Source organism: Rhodnius prolixus, unplaced genomic scaffold, assembly GCF_049639745.1.
Source record: "Rhodnius prolixus isolate KJV_2025 unplaced genomic scaffold, Rpr scaffold_1, whole genome shotgun sequence".
NCBI classification, from domain to species: Eukaryota; Metazoa; Arthropoda; class Insecta; order Hemiptera; family Reduviidae; genus Rhodnius; species Rhodnius prolixus.
In genome coordinates this window covers 23,988,483-24,007,654 of record NW_027411581.1, presented here as the reverse complement: position 1 = coordinate 24,007,654, position 19,172 = coordinate 23,988,483, and the positions used below count along the sequence as shown (strand labels likewise).

Genomic DNA, 19,172 nt, shown 5'->3' with positions numbered 1-19,172 from the left:
GCTGATAAGGAAACAAAGATAAGAAACTGCTCACGCCAAAATAGACTAAAATGTATCTGGTAAAATTTGGTATGCATTATAAAATTATAAAATAGGAAACTAGGAAAAGCCTAGAATGTTCAAAAAAGAGTTTCAAAAAAATAAATATAATTTAAAAGTAATACATTTGTGTACCGTTTCCTTTATACTTAGCTTTTCTAATTAAAATGTGAAAAGTTTGATAGTTTTTTTTCAAATCTTCATGGTTGGTGCAATTTTTTCGGCAAGTAGCTAGATATACGTATAGCAAAGAAATGTTGTTGCAGTAATTCATTCACAGATGTGATATTGCATCTGTCCAGAACTGTTAACTTCCTTCGACATAAAAATAGATTTTTGTTTCTGGCCTGTTTTGTCTAAACATTTTTTTCTTTTTTATTGTTTTCCAAGTTATTTTCATTTATTTATTTTTTTATTAATATAATTGGCTAGGTCTCTAGGAGGCAGTTGCTTCTGGCCTATCTTGACCACACCCACAGATTATTCCAATCTATAATTTTCCTCAAAATTGGTGAATCCTTTGGGAACATCTTTCTCAACCAAAATAATCTTTGTTCTTAGAAATACTGTCTGTTTTTTTCTTGATATATTTTGAAGATCATCAGGTATTCATTTATAAGTTGTTTATAAAGGTCAAAGAACAAGAAAACTTCTTAAACTTTTGGACAAAGTTTTATTTTAAATGTTTTTAATGAACTTATTAAGGTTTTTCTAACACTTTAATAATAAAAGTTTTTATTCAAAAAGTTCATGGTTTACTCTTCATTTTTAAAAAAATAATAATTAAGAATAAGTTTGAGAAGTACTTTTCTGCCCTTGATTATGATGTCACAGACAAAACTAAGGGGATGGAAATTCGAACCCAGGACATCCGTGAGGGAATTTATCTTGTATAACAAAAAAAGATTGATAATTTACGAGAGATTAAAACTGAAGCTTGGTTTTTACTTTACATCTTATTTAGCGTTTCTAATTATTAGATATTCTTTTTTTTCCTAATAACTTTTTACGAATAAGTTTTAGAATAATCATTTATATTGGACGGATTATTTTACGGACAAAGTTACTTTACTAATATCAGAGTCTAATAAATTAAAAAAAATAGTTACTGAGGTCTTAATGTCAATATTTTGAACACAAAACCGTTTGTTGTATTAGGATAATTTTAACGTTTTCGAAGAAATAATAATAAAATAATTGAAGGTAAGTTTGAAGATAAACTAAAAAAGGGAAACCTGATTACAAAATAAATTAGAAAACTGGATATCATCAAATTCTCAGATTCTTCTTTGCTTAATTATTCTGAACACCTCTTTCTTCCTTTCGCAAACTCATTCACTCGTATAGATTATTATTTGAATTTATTTTTCTGTTTTAACGTAAAAGAATTACAATCTACTCGATACCATTTAAAATATGGTAATTGAACTAATTTACAGTAAAAAGGTCACCATAACTAACCCTAAAGTCGAATATTAGATTGCATTGCGCACCACATAGAAGGAAGCCTTTTGCGATTTGGGAGCTGCTGATTAGTATGATTGAGATCACGGTGGTGAAGCTGTAGAGATGTATGCTAAGACTATTGTCAATAGGAAACACTGATTACCATTATGTTACAATAATATATCCTCCAATTATCAAGCCGCAATAATTCCAGGTTACATCTGCAGAATGTTGTCTTATCTTAAATCTAAATTTGAAGTTAACCTGAACACTGTGAAGAACGCTACTGCGGTTGTCCGTGGAAATATATAGCTAAAACACCCCTTAACCACCCCCAAAAAGTTTTATTTATGTATTTATTTATTTTATAAATTGTTCGGTCTAGTTCTGGGTCTCAACAAGCGCATTCGATCTCGTCCACTCATAAAGGTTTGAACTGATTCTGAGTAAATAAATCAACATTTTATCTTCTGAAATTAAATATGTCCTGGGCGCGGCTCAAGTCTTCGACAGGATCTGACATCCCTGACTGCAATACCAGCTCAAAAGCATCCTCTCAAATTGCCTTCATCAATTTCAACACTAACAGAGTAAGGTAGTTGGATTATCCTGAGATTGTCGACTCACGTGTAATCTCACACCTGTAATGACATGACAAAACGCTACAAACCAAACGTTTACTGATAAATTCTACATAACAAAACACTGTTTTACTTGGTTGTTATTCGACCTGTCTGGAGTTCCGGTGCTTAACTATGGAGTTCAACCAAGCATCCAGTTAATCAACCAACACCTGTCGCTTCCAGTCTTTCCAAAATCCTCTGCCGGATCGCAGACTCTCTTATTTATTTCTTTAATTTTACCACTCCTAATAACCTAAATATCCATTTCGTTAACGATCAGATTACATCTACATATTCGAGGTCTGTAAATTAAGTAATGAGACTGATTTTTTTAAACTTTTTTATTCAAAAAAAATTACAATTCTATATTGTCACCTTCAAAATAACTTTCTTCTGAAGCCACACAGCGCTGGAGACGTTTCTTCCACTCCTCATAGCAGTGCTCGAACTCCGATACTGGAATAGCCTTCAGCTGGTCGGTTACAGCCGTTTGAATGTTTTCGACTGTCCCAAAATAAGTTCCCTTGAGGTGATTTTTTAACTTCGGGAAGAGAAAAAAGTCACAAGGACTCAAGTCGGACGAATAAGGAGGCTGAGGAGTCACAGGAATGTTTTTACTGGCCAAAAACTCGTTTATTGAAATTGCTGTGTGACAAGGAGCTTGCTGATTTGTTTTTTCGATATCCACGGAATCGTTCACAAAGAGTTTCTACATCAAGGTCAAACGGTCAACCAACACTTTTACCGAGAGGTTCTTGAAAAAACTTCGAAAAAGGGTCATTCGTGTGAGACCAAACATCAAGAACAAGTGGGTGTTGCATCCATTCTGGTCTATTCACACAATCCTTGTTATTAACATTATCATCTATCAGTCTTGCTAAAAACTCTAAGCTGAAGCGCAAGTTGCCTGGAGAAAATCTCATTAGGTAATGCACATTTCCAGATAGGAGCGCGCTCCAGAGGTGGTGTACTTCGTCAAGATTCCATTTGTGTGTATTTTTGTTGTCTCTGCGATTTCTTCTAGCTATTATGCACAGTAAAGTTGTAAGGGAATGAACAAGGAGAAATATATACAAATAAGTAGATTAAATTAAATATGTCGGAAAGTAGGTGTTTTTATTCTTTCACTTGCGCCAATTTTTTAAGGTAATAAAATATTTCGTCCTCGTAAGGCTAAAAATTAATGAATTTTTTAATAAAAATGTTTATCTTTTAGATGAAATAGCACGAAACATGAATTTTAAATATGTTTATTCCAAGGTATCTTTTTTATTCTTAATTAATTTCATTTTCTAATTACCATGGTGAATATTTTCAGCGTCTAAATTAAATTAGAGAGAGTGTGCATGCCAAAGAGATGTACGTTTAGTAGCTATGGAAACTGTAGATAGTTTTAGCTAACTGCAAGATATTTGCTTTAAATTGGTTTTGATATGTGTGGTACAAAACCACTGCATGAATTTCTCGATGTTGCTAATAAAAAAAATACATTATAAAAGACCAATTCCAGGTTATCAACCAACTCGTTAAGGCTACCTAGCAGATTGCTGTGGAGAGGCGAGCCTTCAGGGATTGAAATTCCATCATAAAATTGTAGTTTTAGACGAAAAAACTAGAGATATTTGAGTTTTAAAAAAAAGAAAATAAATGGACCTAAACTTTGAAACGATTCTCTGAAGATCTTAGTTTTTCAAAGACTCTCTTTGGTCGCGTTTACCTCATAAAAAGTTTATTGTCTAATTAAATAAATTAAATTCGTTAAAACTAATACTGATTACTTACCTAACTAAAGTAAAGCGACTGAGCGAGACTGGCTAGGCCTGCCATAAAATGCAGCGTGCAAGTTATTGTGGTTAGCTACAGGACTCCCTATCTTGCAGCGCCACCTTTAAATTCAGTACTTCTTCAAGTTACATCTCCCTTGCTAAGTAGTCTCTGAAATAATTTATTCTTGAAAGATGTTTAGAATAAAAAATGATTGTATGCAGAGTAAATAGTTCGCTCATCAAATGATATTGTTGAAGACGTACTTCAGCTTAATCGATTGTTAATAAATTTGTTAATATTTTCTCTTTTAATTAGACCATTACCCTATTTAATTAGTGAAAATAGATTAAGGAATCCTAATAAATTATTAGTCTCTTTATTTTTCACTTCCTTTTATTCTATTAACAGCGGAAGTTATTGTAATTTGGTAGATTTTCGATTGTGAGGTTTCTCCAAATATCACTTCTTCTAAAGGCCTCTGATTTCGAAAAATTGGTTTTTACAAATTTTGGTTTATATAATTTTTTTTTTTTTTAATCTTTTATTGTAACTTACCACTGCAACAGTTGTTGCAACAAGCAAATATGGTAAAAGAAAAAAGAAATAACAGGAAATCATGATTGGAGAAGGCACCCAGTGGTGTCACTCCAGTAACGTGCTCAGCTACACTGCTCTCACGATGAGAGAAGATCACGAGGCCATCTTCTCTTCAATCTCCTTAGAGGATTACCTGGTAATGTGGAGGAAGATAGGTGTTCTATGAGAGGGTTAGGATGAGCTGCTGTAGAGGAATGAAATTTGAAGAAACGAGTGTTAGCAAGATCTGTAATGAAAGGAATTTTGAGGTCATTATGGATAGTGAGGTTAGATACATATAACGGAGCGTTAAGAAGTTTTCGAAGTATTTTTGACTGTAATGCCTGGAGGCGTAGTGAGTTGGAACGCTTAGTCGATCCCCATACTTCGGATGCCGTATGACCAAATAGGTCGCAGTAACAGTAGATATAAGAGTCTTTTGTTGTCTAGGTTAAGTTTCGATCGTTTGTCAAGTAGTCTGGCTAGAAGTTTGTAGCGCTGGTTAGTTTCTTGTCTTTTCAGTCTAGTATGGGGATTCCATGTCAACCGTTTGTCTAGGTTCAGTCCAAGGTAGCGTACTTTGTCCACAGTTGGTATAGGAGTTTGGTTCAAGATGATAGGAGGTAGGATTTTCCGTCTGAGAGTAAATACTATAAACTTTGACTTCGAAACGTTGGTTTTGATTCTCCATTTGAAAAGCCAGTCCTGTAAGTGGTTGATGTGTGTTTGTAGAGTTCGTGAAGCGATAAGAGGATCGGAATGTGGAGATAAGATAGCAGTATCGTCAGCAAAGGTGGAGAGGATAGTATTTGGATGTTGAGGTATGTCTGCTGTATACAAGGAGTAAAGAATAGGACCTAGGACACTGCCCTGAGGAACACCAGCTCGAGCTAGACGGATATCAGAGTCTGCTGCTCCACAGTTGACTCTGAAATACCGATCTTTTAGGTAAGATTTGAGGTGTTTATATAAATAAAAATGAAAAAATTTCAATTTCTTCAAACTAGATATTTTACCTGAAGATGCCACAATATAAGGTTTTGGTCAAACTCGATCCACTTGGAAGTATTACTTTACTGAGTAAATATTTAATTTTTTGAGATTGTCTAAAAAATCGCTCGGACGATGTTATTAAAAACTGTTTTTACAATTGTAGATCTACGACTTTTACTGGTAGCGTTTGCCAAGGAACCTTTATTGAGGGCACTTTTTGAAGAGAGGGTTGTTATGGATTCCTCTAAAGTTCCATTTCAGTATTTTCTTGACATCTGCAATAATATTAATTATGATTAAATGAAAGACTAAATTTCCAAAACTGAAGAAAATCGGCTAATTCAATTACGGCTGTATTCAAGACTGAGCATTTGCTCTGGCGATAAGTTATCGCTCATAATTTATGTACTTTTATACAGGGGAAATTTCTTAACTTCCTGTATTTGTTGATGGTTTTCATTTATCCACTTGACCAGGGGTCCCCAAACTTTTTACACAGGGGGCCAGGTTCACTGTCCCTCTGACCGTTGGAGGGCCCGACTATATAACAAACTATTTTAAAGTAAAGAAAAAAACAAAACGGGAACAAATAGAATATTTCAAATAAAGAACAAGTAAATTTAAATCAACAAACTGCCCAGTATTTCTGTGAGAATTATGGATCACCTGCTTTTTGGCTAATGAGATGATCAATGTCCGGTTTAGTTATAGTGCTTTGCTTTTCTTCCTATTTCTGCTGTTATTTCACACTGTTTTCGGAGCCGTGACGTGTGCATCTCGCGTCATCGGAAGGAGGACTGTACATGAGCGACGCAGCGCTTTGCGGCACCGCCACATATAGTGTGCTCCTCTCACTGACCACCAATGAAAGAGATGCCCCTTCCGGAAGTGCGGCGAGGGCCGGATAAATGTCCTCAGGGGGCCGCATGTGGCCCTCGGGCCGTAGTTTTGGGGACCCCTGCTCTTGACAGTTCAGCAAATTGTGCATATTGGTAGGTTACGAATGGTAAATAATCAAATAAGACGGGGAATCACTAATGGTTCAGTGGGTTGTAGACTGGCCTTCTAGGCCAAGATCCTGGATTCGAGTCCAGCTTCCTGATAGCAGCCTCTTACTGTTCACTGCTTGATGATGGCCAGCGTTGGGAGAACACTTTTCGCAAGATGGCGAAACACCTTGGAAACTCCGGTCGCTAATGAACTCAGCTGTAGTCGCGTCTTCTTATCTGGAATAGTATCAACCTTACAGCGAACTACGTGTATTTAATTAGATGCAGTAATGCGCTACTTATTAGATTTTTTCCTGTGTACTTCTATCTTCTTTGAACTTTATATAAAATATTTTTATTTTTGTAGCCTGTTTTATATGTAACAAAAACTAGATTCTACAAAGTACAAAACATGATAAGTTAATTTAATTAATTATAATGGGAGATTAAATCCATTACAAACGTTATTACCTCCAACATCAAAGACAAAATACATTTGCCCCGTCCGTGAGCCCTGTTGTTTCATTAATAATTAAATCCTCCCTTTGAAATACACATAATCACCATATTTAAAAAAAAAAAAACCTCCTCTGTGGTTAACCCAAACAAAAGAAGAAAAAATGTATGACATTTAATTAATTAATATATAGTAATATTTTGGTAGCTTTGAGGTTATGCTTTTTGAATTGTAATTTGAATGGAATGTTTGACTGGGGAGCCGCCTGGCACAGCTCGCGGCATACATATGCACACTTGTGCCCATTGTTAAACCAAGCATACATACATACAAACACTACGCTTCCCTTTGACCTGCTTCTGCTGCTGCTGCTGCTGTGCAATCTGATATATTATAACCTGTAGGGTTATAACCTTCTCTTCTTTTTACCACTTCTTTTACCTTTAACTCCATCCAACTCAGTACCGGCCGTCCTCCTACACTTGTCCTACATTATTCACATACAATTGAATTTTTCACTAGCGTTTTTTTTTTATTTTTATTTTTTCTAGGAGTTTTTCTCATTTTCCTGTATTCCCTACTGAAAGTATTCTTCCAAACGCTGAATGTATTCACGTTTTTACGATTCCATAAAGCACACTAACATTTGTATTTAATTCATTCCTTTAAACTGCACTCTCTTCTGGGGACAGCGGAGGTAGCACAATGTACCTTTCTTTTGTAACTAGCTTCGTGTACAATCTAGACAGGCCCTCTTACACACACTAACATAATCACAAAATTGTTGAACTAAATTTATTCCATTTCTTTCTATTTAAAAGAAAAATTATTTCAACCTCCTATTCATTTGCTTTTCAAATAAATTTTATGTTCTAAATGAAGTTAATATACTTCAACATATACTTCAAGAGAAAAAAAGAAGTTTACTGTTGAACACAAACCTTTTATTAAATGTACTCTGCAGGAGCTGGAACATGCTACAAGCATTGCTAGGCCCCTGAATCGCTTGCAGCCTGGGCTGACGAGAGAGAATTGGTGTTGCTCTAAAGCAGAGGTGACAAGCTTTCATGATGGGCGTTAGGGTTTTTATTCGATTTCGACATTGACCAAAAGAATGTCTGAATGTCCTGTGCCTGAATAGAAAATTGTGCTTACAGAAGAAGAGAATGGTGACGACGCGGAAATAGAATGCATAAGAATGATACACAAATTGACACCAAAAGTAAGGAAATGCGGAGTATACGGACATGGCCAAGTAGATCGCCTAGCCTAGCAGGATCCCTAAAAGACACATCTAGGCAATGTCCCATCAAAATGTTTAAAAAAAGGATTAAGGACCTTTTATGAAGGAAAAGGTCTGGAAATTGTGACAAGAACAAGGAGCAGGCCCTCCTGGTGCTGTTGGAGTCATTATGTTCCCACGAAAGAAAAACAACTCAAAGTAGGAGTCACAACTTGCCCGAATGTCCGCTGTGCTGGATCAACGAGATCCTAAGAGAACAAGACTATACTGCTATGCAGGATGCAGAAAGCTGAAGCGAGCAAATTAAATTCTTAAGTGCACGTTTTCAACTCTGATCTGAACCAACACTATCCCCGCCAATTACCTTTATTTTTAAACTCTCGAGTATCGAAGAAGTATCCTTATATCTCCTTACACCTGGTTTTAGCGCAAGGAGGCACACAAAAGTCCTTAAAAGATGTTTCCAAACAAATAAAAAGCTATAGAATAGTGAAGTGCCATTTTAAAATTCCTCTAACTGAGTTCTACTCTGAAGCAGTACAGCTTAAGAATCATCCTGGATATAAGGAAGTCAGCATTCACTTTTCGAGAAACTGCTTATATCCAATTTCTCTGGAAAACAAATGGAATACCAAAAATCTTGCCTTAACAAGTTCTATTCAAATGGATTAAGATAAACGTCGTGGCTATCTACAATGATCTGTAATTACAACCGAATTTGCAAGCCGTAATTGGAAAATAGTATAATTAAATTAAAACTAATTGCATCCATTGTAAAAAAAAAATATATTTTTTATTTATATTTTCTAAAATTCTTATTTTGTTTTCACACACCTTATTAAGAGTACAGTTTGTTAGCGAAAAACTTTGTTGAAATCCATTAACTCACAAATTCAGTTGTACAGCACAAACTTAATTAACAATTCCATCTTCTCTAAGCCAATCAGCCACTATTTCATCCGCAGACCTCCCACTCTAATTTACTTCTGTAAAACTAATTCAAGAAGTTAAGGAAAAAGAAAGTAAATTGAATTATTTGTTATATTTACTGTCGAAAAAAATGTTGGAACTTTTCACTTTCTCTTGTCATCTCGTAAAAGTTTTTGAGTTTCTCTTACGAAAATGATCTTTCATCTTTTTTAAAAATGATATTGTTGCGAACTATAGCAAGAAAAAATGACAAAACAGAAAATCGCGGTGATTTCCAATTGGATAGTCCGACTAGGTGCTGTGAGCAGCCGGGAAAATAAGGTTTTGGACGAAACCATAAGTGCCACTTTAAGTAACGATCTGTCAGTTATTTGGATCGCCGCAATTTGATTTCATTCCCAAATAGCGGGATGAAAAAATAGACTTCTCTACGCACATAAATAACAAAACTAGCGGCAACCAAAAGTAATACGTCGTCTCTCAATGTTTTATTAAGGATGAAGAAATGAAAATAACGGTGCATGTTTTAAAATATGTTGGGTAAACTTTGCTAGATAACTGCAGAAGCTGAAAATAATGAACAGTTGGGAGTTGATTAATAAACTTTCAAGTTTTAGGGCATCGAGGGAGTTGAAATTGGTTTTTATGAACATTTATGGTAGAGAGATTGATTATATAAACTTTAATATTACAGATGCGCAAAAAAAAAAAGTTTTCTATTGAGTAGAGTTTGGGTTGACAATACGTTTTGGCGAAAGAGCAATCTTCGCTCTCTTATTAGAAGCAGTAAGTCAAGACCAACTGTGTGGTGGCATCCGAGAATTCTATATTCCATTCCGATATAAGATGAGTAGTCGGCAGAAAGGGGCTCACAAATGGTGTACTCACATATTGGAGACTGTGCACACCACGTCGGGTAAATAAAACTGCTGCCGTCTCTTGAGGGGCTGCAAAAGTAGGGTAGAAGAAGAAAAAGGATACGAGCCACCGACTCTACATCCAATATTCCCTACCAAGGAGTTCGGGCAAGACGGTGGGTAGCACTAGCGCCCTGCTTGATCTAAAGGAAAGTTATACGTGGTGGAGGTGGTGCTCGCTACCGTTGTATGTCTCCGACAAGTTCTTTTGTCGACCTATACCGCCTCCATATACTTTTCCTATACTACTTCAAATGCATCACACGCTAACGTATTAACTCGCTCCGTTCCCCTGAACACAACAGGAATACACCACACACACCCTCGCTGACACTACATTACCACTATTCCATTCCTTATTTTCTTTAGCCACCGTCCCACTGTCTCAACCAGAACATGTATATGTAGATATTCTTTTTTAATTGTTGCAAACATTCATATCCTAGCCCGTTCGTTCAAATCAATCGTTCAAAATGAAAAAACCGTTCAGAAAACAGCTCCAGGTAAATCGAACATCCTGCTGAAATACTGCTATTCTTACACAAATACACACTCCGTTACGCACACAAACACAAGGATTAACGTTATTCTGACTTTTATTCCCCTAGACCAGGGTTCGGCAACCCTCGGCTCGCGAGCCGCATGCGGCTCTTTTATCCAAATTTTGGGGCTCTTCAGCCTGTCCAAAATATATTGTATATTTTAATTTTATTGAAAGAAATGAAAATTTCATTTATTAAACTGAAGATATTTTTGCATAAAGAAAAGGTTAGAAATCAAATGGAATTATATATAAATAAAGTAGGTAACTATACAGGGCGAACCAGTAAGTATTGGCCATAGGCCTACTGTCTGTAGTACGATGACGTATTGGCTAAATTCATATTTTCCACTGTTCTAGAGTGACGTCACTTTAATTTTTTCCTCCCTAAAATCATTACTTTTATTTTTCCAGTTTCCAGGAGGAAGATTGAGGCTGTTTGGAGAATAACTTATGCTTCGAAATGGTGTCAATTTTTAGAAAATTTATCTGTCTTTCGAACCGCGTCATCTGAATCGAACTCGGATTAAAACTTTCTGAGTAATTACAGTTTTATTACAAAAAAAGTAATGTTTTTAGAAAAAAATTTAAAGTGACGTCACGCAAGATCTGTGGAAAATATGAAGTTGTTCAATACGTCTTTGAATTCCACTTTAGATGTACTACAAACAGTAGGCCTATGGACATTGTTTACTGGTTCACCCTGTATATTGTAACACTGCCGCCTTTTCATTCGTTTAGTTATTATTTATTTGTTTATTTACTTTGTAATATGTGAAAACAAATATATAAAACATTTAAATGTTATTGAATATCATAAAATAATAATTTTTCAATACAAATGATCTACAAAGTTTTTTACACTATCATCCTTGCGGCTCTTGGTTAGATTTATTAAAATTATTTAAGGAGAAATGGCTCTCTATTTAAAGAAGGTTGCCGACACTGCCCTAGGCCAGGGGTCGGCAACCCGAGGCTCGCGAGCCGCATGCGGCTCTTTTATCCAAATTTTGTGGCTATTCAGCCTGTCCAAAATATATTGTATATTTTAATTTTATTGGAAAAAATGAAAAGTTCATTTGTTAAAGATATATTTTCAAAAAGAATTTTAAATTTGATAGGCTGAAATTGAATGGAATTAAATTAAAATAAAGTACGTAATTATATAATATTTTCATCCAAAAACAGGTTTAGTTATTATTTATTTGTTTATTTACTTTGTAATATGTAAAAAATAAATGTATAAAACATTTATAAGTTATTGAATATCATAAAGTAATAATTTGCGAATACAAATGATCTATAGAGTTGTTTACATTATCATCCTTGCGGCTCTTGGTAAGATTTATTAAAATTATTTAAGGAAAAATGGCTCTCTACTTAAAATAGGTTGCCGACCCCTGCCCTAGACCACTTCGAAGGGCCACTAGAAGACATCCTCGCCTTGCTACTTCTCTATCGTTATTTACTAAGAGGTACTTATTCAGGTTTGTTTCCTTTAATTATTTATCATCAATTTTAGACTTTTGCCTGTCTGCAGAGAGAGTTCATCATCCTTGAATACAGAATCTGACTTCCATTTCTAAAGCTTCTATCAATATTATCCGTTCCTTGTCAACAAAAAAAGACTGTCCAAAAAGCTCCGGGCGCCAATAACCTCATATGTTGACGCGCCTTAAATCATGTGAAAAAAAAATTATTGACGAAATGTATAATGAATTTAACCTTTTTCATTATATTTTCTTATACACTTTTCTTATTAATTTTCCTTTTTAGAAACATCATGAAACCAGTGGATCTACCTTCAGTCATTCTTCCTTTTTAACAAACATCGTTTTTAAGCAATTAGGTACTTTTTTGCTTTACATGAGTTCAAATTTTTTATATTATAATCATTTGCTAGATAGGGGTAGTTATTTTTTTTTAATTTGTACTTCGCTTTTTAAACAGATTATTTTACAGTTTTAACTTTAGAAAATATGGAAATTATTAGCTAGTTTTAATCGGAACTCTTCTAATTGAATTAATGTAATAATAATGTGGGCAGAGCAGGCAAGGGATTAGCTTAGTGGTTAGCGAACTGGATTCCCTCGACGATTCCTCGGTTCGCCCTTAAGAGCTGCTGGCCCTTAGATTTTCTTTTTCTAGTAGCTTCTTAGAGCTCACTGACTGTTGTCTGCAACCGGAGAACACTGTAGGTCAGCTGTGCACTGCAAAACCATCGTATAAGTGCTCTGTTTGGTATCAACAAGCAAAGATTTAGGACCTTAGACGCAGAAAATAGTCCTCTACGTCGTTTAAACAAGTGGAGAATATGTAACGTAGGATAACTCTAGGTAGAGTAGAGGTTGCTCGACTCCAAGCGATAGTCTGATGCTCAGGTGAAAAGTTGGAGCGTTAGTTAAAAAGACTTGAAGCAAAAAAAAGGAACCTCCTAGAATTACTTTGGAGAGAAGCCTTTTAAGAGAAATCGACTAGTCATTTCCACATGGATTTTGGCGATCGTGCCGGTATTCCAGCCTTTTACGAACAAACTTGCACTTCCACTTTAAGTTTCAGGTAATTTACTTTAGATTTTTTCTCACCATAGTTACAGCATAATCTTTATTAGAAAAACTATCGCCTTTTATGATGAACAACTTCTTTCCTCCAAATATTTCAAATTATAGCTGGTGGTAGAAATCAAATTTAGCTCAAGAAAGTATTCACTATTTGAACTAACAATAAGGCTCTAATCTTTAAAGATATTATTTCTTCAAATTACCACTTGTTGAATAATTAAAATGCCTTTGCAGCAGTTGATGCATTGCATTACGAGAAATTCTTGCCATTCTTTTAAGGAAAAATCGAAGGTATTTCTTAATTGCATTATTCATCGCTAACATCTTCCCTGCATTGAAGAAAATTGTTCTTGTCTGCAATACACTTTCTTGGAATGGTTTTGTAAGAGGGTACACATCCCTCAATAAGCGTACTCTCCCTCTGTAAGATGTCACCCTTAACCCTTTAGAAAGAGATGGTATTTCAATTTTACTTAATTTAGTTTGCATTTGCAATCCGAATTTTATTTAATTATTTATTAATTATTAAAGGTGCATCGACATATTATGTTGCAGTTCCTGCCCGGAACCTTTTCCAGAATTCACTGCCATCACTAGTGTGTTGTAAGAAGCTCCTAAAAAAATATTAATTATCTGCACCTGAGGTTATTGGTGCGAAGAACATATTTCAGTGCACTGCCGGCCTCCGAACACTATTGAATGAGCCAGAGAAAATATTAATTGTATTTGTCGCGCTCGTGTCCAAGTTCATTTACTCTCCCATTAATATGAATTTTCTGAAAGACTCTATAATAATAGATTTCTTAATTAATCTTGATTAAAGTTAAACTGAATTTAAATTGAGAAAAGTAATTTTCGGTCTAGTTCCTCAATCATTGATTTATATTATGAATTCGCAAAAAGTGGAATTTAAAGAAGGTAATGGTTTTGTTAGTAGACCAGAAATCAGAAAATAATGGCAAAAGTGGCTGACAATTTCAACCCAGTTTATAGCCTCTCTATTGAAGAGTTCACATACATTGCTATTGTTACGAGAAAACTCATCTGGAACCCTAGTTTAGGCGATCGTTAGTGAATTGTTGGCCCCGTATTGAGCGCCATCATATTCAAATTGAATATGCCGCCTGTCAACCAGCTGATGTATAAACATCGCTCGCAACATAGGCTATTGTTTAACTATAACCACTGTTTTCATTCAATGCGCTTGTCAGGGTTATTCTGATTCTTGGGTAATGAAGTGATGAGTTAACTAGGCGTTTATTGTATTTAATGCCAGCTATAATAATAGATATGGAAATCAGTAATCAGAAATTATATATTAAATGTAAATCCAACTTCCCTCGTTTGCTCGTTTAGCCTCTTAATGAGTTGATTCAAACAGTTATTTTGACTGAAGATAACTACATTTCATAATTTGTTACTGCAAGAAATTTAATTTTCAATTTGGATGAATGTTTTATTCACAGAACGGATTTTTAAAATTAGCAGACTGGTGAATTCATTTTGAAATTGGCATCTAGTGGAGGGTTGAGGCCGAGGCAGAGGAAGCTTGCATGAACATAATGAAAGGCAATATGAATACTCAAGAGAATGAATAAACTCTCTTCACTGGGTTTGTTGTTTCGTTTATCTAAAAAGGTTTTCAAAACTACGAGCGAAATAGTTTCCAAGTCAAGTTATTTCAAGCACTTACATATGCAGGGCTTCTGATAACTCTACTCCGAGTAGATTTTTGTTTATTTCTCAATCACTTATCCCCTCACACTTTCCTACTCTCTTTTACCTTCCATATTGAATGCTAATATCCGCCCTGAACAGCTAGAAAGGTACAGCAATTTCACTTTAAAAGAAAATAAGTATTAAAAAGTACCATTATTCAGTACTAAATGTTCTGATATAAACTTAAAGGTTTTTTATTTCAATTATTTCTCCGTTTGAGAGTTTTTGGATTTGGTATTGCTTTGAGAGGAAAGTCGATATCATTTTTAAGAATCTGCTTCTACGATAAAACTCTGTACGTAAGTGTTTCACGAAGTCAAGAGTATTGTTTCAATGAACATCTTTGTTTGACTTATTAAATGAATTCATTTGTCAAAAGGAAGATATTTCTTTGTCGTTATTTATTTTTTTTAACTTTAAACGAACCCACGATTATATTGCATTTTTGTTGATTCTGTTGGCTTGCAATTGTTGAAGAATACTCGGTTTGTAATAAAGGAAGTTTTTCCATAAGATCACGAACACACACTATGAGGGGGAAAAGTCTAAGAATTAAAAAAGTTTTCCTTTTATGTACATACTATACTTTCCTGGATTTTTTCTTCTTTAATAACGTATTTTTATTTTCATTATAAAGCTTTTATTTAATAATAAATAACAAAAGTATAATTTTTATTTATTAATTTTTAAATTTATTTAAAAAAGATTTTTTGTAAGTTAGTTTTGGTACTTGGGCATACTATAAGATTGTAAGTCAATGCGTTTTTCTAATTCATTATCTCAAAATACTTAAAGTAAATTAGGGCAACCTTGTTCTAATTCCTCGAGAAAATTATATGATTGATGTATGGATATCCTTTTTCTACAATCGTTAAATAATGGGCCCATTATTATCCTACATTTAGTGATTGAATGAGCAATTGTAATTAGTGCAATTAGAGCAAATGTTTGAGAAACTTCTTCTGCAACTTAAGAAAAATCTCTCCTTTCACACTGTTCTAACATCACTATACTATGACTGATTTTGCTCTGAAATTAAAAATATTTTTCTAGATATGTTCTTCTAACTGTTTCAACACTACTATCATGTGTTACCTGTCTCAAACTACTCTTCCCTCAAATTCTTTTGATGGCAGAAGAAGCGCGAAGGCATCACGTCCATCTAATCGCAAGATGGAAGAGGGTACCCTTCGAAGTAGCATCATCGCTCTCTCATTTAATTTATTACAGCCACGTATTTATTAACAACTGTAAAATTTACAAGAATATGCGATGCTAGAGTAAAATAATAAGTGATATAACCAGAGGTACCACTTCATGGTGTCGGAATTAGTGAAGATGATCACGTAGCCACTGGCGTTTCAGTCGTCTGAGGGCAGTATTAGGTGAGGTTAGGCTTGGAAACTGTTATAGAGGATTGTGATGATCAAATAGTTGTAGATTCTTTGAAAACGGAATATTATCAGATCGGGTACGAACGGAATTGGGATAAGTTATTGTCTAGGGTTTGATTGGAGACATAATAAAGAGCACTGGCGTTTTTTCGAAGGATTTTGGAATGTAAGGATTGAATTCGTTAAAGTTTGGTATGCTTAGCGGCAACCTGTACAGAAGTTTTGTACAAAATAAGTTAGTTTTGTAATGTAAGTTTAGATCGTTTGTCGAGTTGTTTTGATTCATGCGAAATCGTTGGTTATTCTCCATTCTTTTCAACATGGTGTGAGGATTCCAAGTTAGTCGTTGTCCATATGTTACCAAAGGTGCTCAGGTGCACCGATGTTACCGGCGTGCTCAGACAGAAGTAGGACAGTGAACGGAGTAAGATTAATTTTGTTAGTTTTCGGGGTAGCAGTTTTAATCTTTAAACTTCTTTCTGAAGGTAATATTAAAGGTTTACTTGTGTCACTTTAAATAACTGTATTAACTATATAAATAAAAATTTTATAAATAAAAGTAATTTATTTTGTAATAATAAATAGATAACGGAAAATGCTTTAAGGTTAGCTCACTAATGATACACGTAATAAATAGCCTGTCACTTTTATTTGTTATCTCCCTCCGTGAAACTGATTTCTTTCTAGGCCTTTGGGAATGGCAAACCACCCTCAAAACACGAAAAAATATTTAGAACAAAACCTAAAAACTGAAGTGTAATTTTTATGGCACTTAACTGAATTTTTCGGCAATTTTGTCAGTTTTTCTCAAAAACATTTACATTTACTAACCACAGATTTGTTTCACTTTTATTTCCATCATTTTTCTGGCAAAATTATTTTGAGGAGTTACTAGTAATTTGGGTTTGAAAACAGAAGAAAGAATCTTTTTTAATTATAATTTAAAATTGTTTTAACTGGTTTTAAAGCCCAGTGTCTAAAACCAGATTTTCTTAAATATAATAATGTTAAACTGCAGTTGAAAACTATTTGTTTTGTTATTAAGTATATATTGATCAATCTATCAACCAAATAAATCAAAGAAATACGAGTCTGAACACTAGAATGGCAACAGCACGCCACTGAGTTTAGAATATTCGCTTATATTCCCCTTTATAATCGAGTGAAGTAGATAGAATATTCCGTATTTAGTATGTATAGTTATTTATATATAGAGGATTATATGTCCACTATCACGACCTGTCAGTTATCGACATCAGATCCTATCAGGCAGGTAGTTACGTGATAAGGTAAATCGTGAAATTCTATCTAGTACTTTACAAGAAGTTGAAATAGCTTTATACCAACAGTAAACATTATTTAAGTTTAATAGCCGGCTACAATTACTACTAGAGTCGTCGATTCTTAAGTTCATTACGGATTGCTTTCTTTTAATGCAGTCGGAGCTAAAGTATACCTTTATTTTGAATTATTCACATATGTACTTACTGTGTGTGTACTAACTTCTTCAGGGATTTTGGTGTCCCAAGATGGTATCCCGCAGTAACAACACTAACAAATGCCCTTAGCTAAATGCGAAGAATGCGGTACGATGCGGTAAGGTGCAGTGAACTGCAAAATAGAAGCATTAAAATGGAATGAACATGTCCAATATGAGTATGTGATACGACTGGCCCTCCATAGGTTGCGCTACTTTTGATTCTCCCCCAATCACGCACAGGAATCATGTGGGAACCCATATGTAAATGTAGATAAAAAGTATTTATGGAATAAACAGCATCTCCGTTACAAAGATAGCATTATTTTCACTAAAGAGATAGCATTCTGTAGAAGAGTTCCGAAGTTTTATGTAAGTATTAATAAATTTATTAAAAAAGGTTTGTCAATCTATAAAATAATTCATTACTCCCTCTAAAATACATTATCTTTGTCTAAACATTGCAGTTATATAACATAAGTATAAATATTTATTTTAATTTGTGTTTTTATTGATTTTATTCTGGGAATTTATTTACAAAAGGTGTTTCTGAATCAGCTTAATAATTTCAATCCAACTGAAAAAAAAATATGCTGTTAATTCGGTGTCATTTTTCAATTAGCAGAAAATTGCACTCAGTTACTGCAATTATTTCTCCTGCTTCTCATGCACCTTTATTTAGCTATTACATACAATAGAAATTATTTTTATTTTATAACAATTAAATAAAATAAACCTAGAGAAATTACCGAAGAAATACGAGTACGTTTATGTTCAACTGGTACCAAAACTCTCCTTTTGCAAACAATGCTGGTCTTGTGTAGTATGCGATTAAATTCAATTCTACGTACATTAAAGAAAGCACGCTTTTGTACTAACATTTTTAAACTATTTGCCATAAACATTGCACCACACATGAATTGCAGTTTTAGACTTGAAACTTTCAGTTTCCTAACTTACCATTAACTTAAATGCAGTAATCTGTATGTAGAAGGTACTACCATTAATCTTTGTTGCTGATTCGTTGGATTTTCGATCAACCAAAATGATATTTTGATAGCTAAAGATTCCTCAGACCACTGCTCTGCACGATTTACACCTATCGCTGATTTGTTGGATTCTTGTTGCAATCAAAATGCTCGATTAGATTGTCAGCAAGTTGCTTAGTCTTTCATGTGCAACTTTGATATTATTGGTTGAATTCCTTGCTGGGAATAGCGTTTTCACAAATATTTCAACACAATGGGACTCAGTCTAGCATCTTTTAGCTTGTGAGGTAGAACAGGCTACGCCTATTGATCTCTGTTTGCTTGGGATTTGAGGTCAGGTTAATAATCTCTGGTCAGATAGATGGGTTGAAGAACTTAAAGTGACTCCCTAAAAGGTTAGTATCTGAATCGTTGCACGGATTAGTTATTTATTATTTATTTATTTATTAGTTATTTATACACTTGAACTGAAAATGTAAAAATAAATTTCTCAAATCTATTTTAATCTATC

At 34.3% G+C, this 19,172-nt stretch overlaps 1 long non-coding RNA gene across 1 annotated transcript; it reads right to left on the bottom strand.

Annotated features, from left to right (window-relative positions):
• Positions 1 to 2,148: 2,148 nt before the first annotated feature.
• Positions 2,149 to 17,846, bottom strand: LOC141447629 (uncharacterized). Its single transcript, XR_012454478.1, has 4 exons — positions 17,684 to 17,846; positions 5,468 to 5,719; positions 3,891 to 4,043; positions 2,149 to 3,132 (listed from the first exon to the last, which is right to left on the bottom strand). It is a non-coding gene; the product is annotated as an uncharacterized lncRNA (long non-coding RNA).
• Between the last annotated feature and the right edge of the window lie 1,326 nt (positions 17,847 to 19,172).